A 7,623-nucleotide genomic window follows, 5' to 3' on the forward strand; every position below is an offset into this window, starting at 1 on the left:
ATTGCAACCATTTAAGAGACTTCGTCATGTTTTCCTCTCTCATTTATGTATATAAATAACTTGGAACCAATCTCCATAGAAGCTATGCTCCCAAAAGTTTTAGAATATTCTTTTGAAATATATTAAAAAAATTACTTTAGCAATAGCAGAAACCTAGCACTATGAATGCAGATGATTGAAAAATTAGGGAAAAATTATTAGAACTGCAGCTTTAATTTCCTTATTATATTTTCTATGAATAACTTTTATTAGCTTTCTTAAATTTTTGCACCTAACGACATACATCGTCGTCCAATAATATGTGTTACATACAAACAAAACAAAAAAATTTACAAGTGTTTCTAATACAATAAAAATCAACAAAAATAGAGCAAAAGATTTAAAAAAAAAAAGAATATAAAATAAAATAAAGATTCAAAATTTACAAACCTCATGACTACGAATACGTAACAATCCATAAATTTGTTATGAGGCTAACTTGTATTGGGAGTAAGTTGCTGTAAATACACACCTACAACATCAAGGTATGATCCAACATGCCCGTGAATTTAACAATAGCCAAGTTGATCATCACAAGATGAAAAGATCCTCCCCAACAGTCAACAACACCACGTTCAGACTCAAAGGGTCCATAACTTTTCACATAGCTCACAACCAATTTTTTCTCAAAACGTCGCAAACTCCATGTTGTTCTTGTCAAATGTTCCATTAGTGTTTTGTCAAAAGCCACCTGAAAAATACAATCAAATCAAATAATGTTCAACCTAGGTTCACTACTAAAAGAAGAAAAAATAAAAATCAAACATATATTCTGTATATAAACAAAAAATTCTACATAAATTAAACAAATTTAGTTTTTAGTTGGGAGAAAAGAAGCAAATCAAAAGATGAGGTATTACGTGAGAAAAATCAAGAAAGAACGTACAAAAAATATGAAATATATAGTTTTGATATTTAATTCAAATAAGAAAAGAAATTGTATAAAATAAAAGTTTAAGTTGATTGAAATCCTAAAATATATATAAAAAAGGTGAGAATAGAAGGTACTTTAATTATGATATTTAATTCAAGTAAGGAAAGAAATTCTAAAATTTAGAATTTGTTCAAATAAGAAAAATTTCAATAACCAAAATTTATTAGGACAAAAATTTAAATTATAATTTTATTTGGTATAAATAAAATTTTAACTACCTATCATAATTTTTTTAAGGTACTTTAATTATGATATTTAATTCAAGTAAGGAAACAGATTCTAAATTGATTGAAATTCTAAAATTTAGAATTTGTTCAAATAAGAAAAAATCCAATAACCAAAATTTAATAGGACAAAAATTTTAATTATAATTTTATTTGGTATAAATAAAAGTTTAACTACCTATAATAAATTATTTTCTTGGAGAAGAAAAGGCTTAAAATAATACTCGTAGGACTTTTTCTCCTTTAAAATTGTGTCCTTTTTTAAAAGGAATTAATTCCTAATATCCATCTTTTCTTTTAGGTATTCTAAATATTTTTCTAATATTTCTACTATTTATAGTTTTCTTTTTAAACTATTTCATGCCTTACTTTTCAATATATTTTAGGAGTTTACAAAATTTTCATATCAATAAAAAGGTGAAAAGATGATTTTATCTACTGCGGAGAATTTTAATGAAGGATAAAAATTTCAAACAACATTTCTAAGGACCTTCACACTTTTAATATAATATAGATATAGATGTATAAATAACTTATAAACAAATTACTACATATTTGGCTGGTCAAGACAATTAGCTAGCAAAATATACAATAGTATACACCGTCTGTATATTTTATATATATCATCCGACAATTATTTAACAAACAGCTATCCAATATAATTTTTTCACAAGCCTAATGAGTTGTAATAAAATCAAAATTTTAGCTCCGCCTAACACCCAGTCTGTTCTGACAACAATTTTATTAACCATAGAAACAAAAGCTCCTAACAAAAAAAATGTCTCTGACATCTGAATCTATGTTTTATTGACAATCTTAATTCACTTTCACAATTCTAACATGTGAATATATGTCTTATTGTTTTCCAAAAAATAATTTTCGAAAACCAACAAAAACCAAATATAAATGTCATTCTGATATTGCCAACCACTTGCCGCTGTATTTTAGTGGAAGCATTTAAAGGATAACGTGGAACCATAACCACCTTAAAGCTGGGAAATACATACTATCTGAAATCTGGTATTTATTATTCAGTCTGAGTAATCAGATGATAAAATTAATGTATGCTGAATTTAGAAGCAAATTCAAAAACAGTAAGGGATGTATAGATTTTATTCAGGTCAAGAATATATGATAATGTCTGCAGGGCCATATGTCAGCAACAAAGGGCCATCAGTCTCGTGCTAATCATGTTATCCAAAAATATGTATTCAATAAAATATGAACAGTTAAACGAAATTCAAACAAGTTCTAGAAAAGAGTAAAACAAATGAAAGGATTAGAATCTCATTTTTCATATTAGAACTCACAAATCATACCTTCGTTCATAATTTAAGTTTTACAAACATGTTACAAATTTATTTATACTTTTTAATATACTTAAAGAAATATGATAATTGACGTTATAATGGACTAACTATAACCCATTATCCTTCCTAGTGGACCGGTCTGGACCGATTCTGGATTGGGGAAGCAATCCAGTGATTCCATTAGAATCCCTAGGCTTAGGGGTGGGCCAAATGATAGCGGTCCCGGACCACTTCCATCTGAGGACTAGACCGGACCCACAGACCGAACACCTAGAACACTCCTAACTGAGCCCCCAACCCTAGGCCCAGACCTAGCAGAGAGGTCCTGATACCGGTTAGGGCCTAATCAATCACTTGATAATCTTAACTTATGCATAGTATCACATTCGAATTCATAAGATGTGTCTAATTAGTCTCACATATAAAACGTTGCGCTCTTGCAATTGAACCAAATTCTTAGAAAGATATTTAGCACGAAATATTAACATCAAGCACCAAAAGCGAGCACGAAGAAGCCATAAAACTCAGGATGGATAGCGCTATAGATAGCAAAAAAAAAAAAAGCCAAGTGTACAAGCTGATGGAGATGTATCCATGGTGCTATCCCTCCTGAGCTTTACAGATTCTCCATGCAATTTCCACAAGAACACATACATAGTTTCTCCAACGCATATATAGATATAGAAAGTGAAAGGGAGAAAGAAGAACTAAAAAGATATATAGAAGAATGTATGGTTGGGAAGTGTTAAAGGGAGTAGGGGCCTATTTATAGTAGCAAAAGTAACTCGGGAATTGACCAAGTATTTCAACATGTGTGTAGGAAAGCATTTTGTCGCTATATTTGATTGATTTTCCTTTTGGTCATTATTGTATTTATTTGCAAAATTCAATACTTAAATTGTTAAAATATGCCTCTGCCGACTACGTTACTCTCCTTCCGATACTTTGAAATTGTGAATTTTTCCTTGCTTTTACAAATGACTATTGAATTTCGTTATTACAATTTATCAGTTCGTCTTATTTGAGACAATTTTCCAAATTTTACGTTAGCTTTCATCATTGTCACACAAATTCTTGAGATTTTAGTCAAAAACATCCTTTAACTCTATCCCAAAACTTGAACTACGTCCTCAAACTATTCGTGTTGACACTGAGACATCCTTGAAATATCTAAAACTTAGCAGGTTGCATCCTTCTTTTTGCATCTGTGGCCAACTAAAGGTTTTCAACATTAAAATCGTCGTTGTTGCGAATTTGAAGAAATGAGACGTGAATTTCGGACATAAAAATTGAATATTAATCAAGTGTTGTTGTTAGAAAAGCTTGGAAACATTTACAAAGGTGAAATTGATACTTCAAACTTTAAAAAAGTATGTCTATAGCTTCATATATAAGTATTTGAAGTTTGATTTTGGCAAGTTAAATTTCAAGGAAAACATTGAAAGTTGTCCAGGCAAGTCAAATTTTAAGCAAAAATGTCGAAAGTTTATTGTCCAAACTTCATATGCGTCTTCTGCAATTTCAATTAGATATGCCTAAAGTTGATTCTGAAGCGACACAATAATAACATATTTAGTCTAATTTCACAAGTTTATTCTGAAGCGACTAAACATACAAATTTATTAATACAGTAACTATAACTTAAATGGCGGTCCCATAATCGAGTGAAGTTGTCCTTCCTCATTGACTTTATTTGCTTTGTAATTTTTTTCTACATCACCACTAATATTGTTAAATTACAAGGATTAAAAGACATTTGGAGTCTCAAATTACGTCAATATACAGCCCTCGGGGGACCAACGTAATCTTCATTTTACTGTATAAGATCTAGTGATAGTGAACCAACTTAGAATGTTTAATTTGCGGCAATGCCTATATATGTATTTGGCAATAATTTGAGCATGAAAATCTTATCTAAAGATGGAAACAAAATTGACAAGATATCACAACTATAGGGGTATTCATGGATCGGTTATTGGTCAAAACCATAACCAAACCAACTTAGTCGATTTTTAAATTTCTAAAACCAAACCAAACCAAACAAAAAAATAACCGTCGGTTTGGTTCTTGTCGGTTTTGTTCGGTTTATAACTTTAGCTAATGATAAAAGTTGAAAATAAAAAAAAAATCCAATCTAACATATGAGATGTTAACCGAGTGTTGTATCTCAACCTTGAAACTAAAATGTCAACTGAGTGTTATACTTCGGCAAAGCTATGAACAACACCATATGAACGCTTCTAAAAAAATATTTTAAAACTACATTAACAGAATGATATGATTCCCCAAAAGGTGAACGCATAAACTTCTTGCTCAACAAGGTTCAAAAAGAAAGTTAAAATTAATGATTGACTATAGTCAAATGAATCTCAGCTATGAATTTCAATACACAACAAGATATTATTTTCACAATTAGTATCATTTGTATTCAAAGTACGAAATTCACTTAGAATCTCATAAGGTACTATCAACTAGATGAAGAAATGGCTTAATGTGTTACGACTAAAGTTAAATCATGATTAAAATATAAAATGTAACAAATTTTTATATTGTATTTATGAATAATACATAAATAATTATATTATATATATATCGGTTCGGTTTGATTATTTTGTCAGTTATTTTAGAGTAAAACCAAACCAAACCAAATTAGTATCGATTTTTTAAAATTCAAAACCAAACCAAACCAAACCTAACCAAATATCGATATTTTTAATCAATTTGGTTTGGATCGCGGTTCGATTTGCTTAAAACGCAAACCATGAACACTCCTACACAACTATATGCGATTTCCTTAAGCCTAGGCGCACCGCCTGGTCATTTTAAGTAAATATAATTCTTGGCGGGTTGACGTTAGAACATATGCATTTTTATGTTGACTATTGTTTTATTAGAGTTTCAAATTCTTTTATAGGGATGCAAAGGCACAATCAGGAGGATATGAAGAAAACTAAATATAATTCGTTGTTTTCATTTACATTTACATTTAGGAGATTTTGAATGAAATTTTGCTTTTTCAGTATAGACAAGAAACATGAAATAAGGTGAATTATGTGTTATTTTTGAGGTACAAAATTTCTATTTAATAATATAAACTTCAATAATAAGTTCAAGAACTATAAAGAAGTTCAGTAACTTCAAACATAAGTTCAAATAAACTATCAAATGAAGTTTCTATCATTTTCTGGAAAACAGTAAAATTAACTTTAAAGAAAGTAAGGTGGAGACAAAATTGATAGAATAAGCCCACCGCATTCACGGTGTATCCTTAAAAAATTTATTCTCCTCAAATATTCGAGGTTCATGAAATATCTCCTTCGAGGATAAAATGATTCACTTCAGAAAATATTGGTACCTCAAATTTTCTAAACTACGAACTTACTCAAAGATTTGAAGATCACACTAGAATTTTTAGAAGAAGAATATGTTCTTTCAACTCAAAATTTGTACCTTTACCTGAGGAAAAATGCAGATATTTATAGCGTTCACAAAGAGAGACAACTTTCTGAAACAGTACGCGACCTGCGCTGGTCCTGCACTGACCTGCGTCGCAGGTGGCATTTGGCAATTTTCAGTATGTTTTGAGCAGCACCTGCGCTGGATTTACATCCACAGGTCGCGAGGTGCGCGTGCAGATCATTGATCCGCCCCCAACCACTGTGTCTCTTGTCTCTTGCCTTGAAGGCTCGCGTTCCTTCGAGGTGCGTTGTGACTGCGTCCGCAAACAAAAAAATTTCTATTGAATTTTTGGATTAAAAACTTCACTTATTTTCAAGTTTCAATTAAATTTTGTCCAAAAAGATAATCTCTTGATCATTTTTCAAAGTCGAAAACAAAGCTAAGCAAGGAACAATGATGAAGTCATCTCTTGTTCTTGCCCCAATAACCACATGAAGAAATGTTTCTCGTTATAAGTATCAAAAAGTTCTTTTCTCCTATCAATGTGGGATAACGTTGCTTTCTTAAAGTGAAAAACTTACTCAACTTTCCCTCCATTTATTTGAATCATTTTCCATTTACGTAGAACCAACACTATGAAGGGTCTAAACGGCACATCGTGCATGAGTTTAGATACACATTTCACTATAATTTTAAATAAGAGATTTTAATAATTATTGATCTATTCACTCTATTAACAACCGAACTGGATATATTATCATAAGATATTTGCCTCTTTTATTCATTCTTGCATATCAGATGAAAACAATTATTCTTGAATGATATCTAGAATAAATCAAAACGATAATTTTTAATTGATCCTACCTCCTATTTTTGATGGAGAGTAAAAAAGACTTTTTTTATAAACTTATTATTCTTTTCAAATAATCAAGAGAATTATACGGGGAATCAAAAGGGAAATTGAGTAGGAGATTCCTCTTGAACTTCTTGCTTTTTTCATAGTAGTAATAATGTATAGACGAGAAACGATAGGTATTAGGTGAACTATGACGGGTCTAAACGGCGTCGCATTTATGAAATAACGTCATTAGTCTTCTGCCATTAATGGTAGAGAGACTTTTGGGAAATTGAACCCCTCTTTTCAGACTCTCATCATTTCTAAGCACTCAATATGAGTAGGTAAAAAGAAACTGCATGTCACAGAAAAATTCATAGTATGTTATACATTAATTAATCTTATACCTAGCCCACTTGCAAACGAGGGCTCGGAATTTTAATACGTCCAGCTATAATTATCTTAACATAAACATTAACACAAATTTTCAATAACGACTATGAAATAATATTATGCCGAAGCCCCAACTGATTACTTATAGCGTGAGCAGTAATGAAAATACAAGTTAATAAGTCAAATATACATTCTACGCTAATAATAATTAAACTTTAACATAATTGAAGCAATTGAGAGATACAACTCAGTGGTTAACATTGTACAAAATGTATGATGAATGATGTTATAGGTTTGATTATCGGGATCGGCTAAGTTCTTTCCGTTTAATTTTATTCCATTTAAATTAAAACAAAAAATACTAACTAAAAGTGATATTTGGGCATCCAAAGCAAATTAGCAAAATTGCAATCAACATGCCTCAAGCACACTTGTGTTTGTAAGGGTGCAAAATTAAATATATATATATATATATATATATATATATAT

General features: G+C 30.4%; 1 long non-coding RNA gene across 1 annotated transcript; it reads right to left on the bottom strand.

Moving 5' to 3' along the window:
- Positions 1–462: 462 nt before the first annotated feature.
- LOC124888047 lies at positions 463–3,260 on the bottom strand. The gene is made up of 2 exons (XR_007045927.1): positions 3,082–3,260; positions 463–730 (listed from the first exon to the last, which is right to left on the bottom strand). It is a non-coding gene; the product is annotated as an uncharacterized LOC124888047 (long non-coding RNA).
- Between the last annotated feature and the right edge of the window lie 4,363 nt (positions 3,261–7,623).

The sequence above is a fragment of the Capsicum annuum genome, chromosome 10 (assembly GCF_002878395.1).
Source record: "Capsicum annuum cultivar UCD-10X-F1 chromosome 10, UCD10Xv1.1, whole genome shotgun sequence".
NCBI lineage: Eukaryota > Viridiplantae > Streptophyta > Magnoliopsida > Solanales > Solanaceae > Capsicum > Capsicum annuum.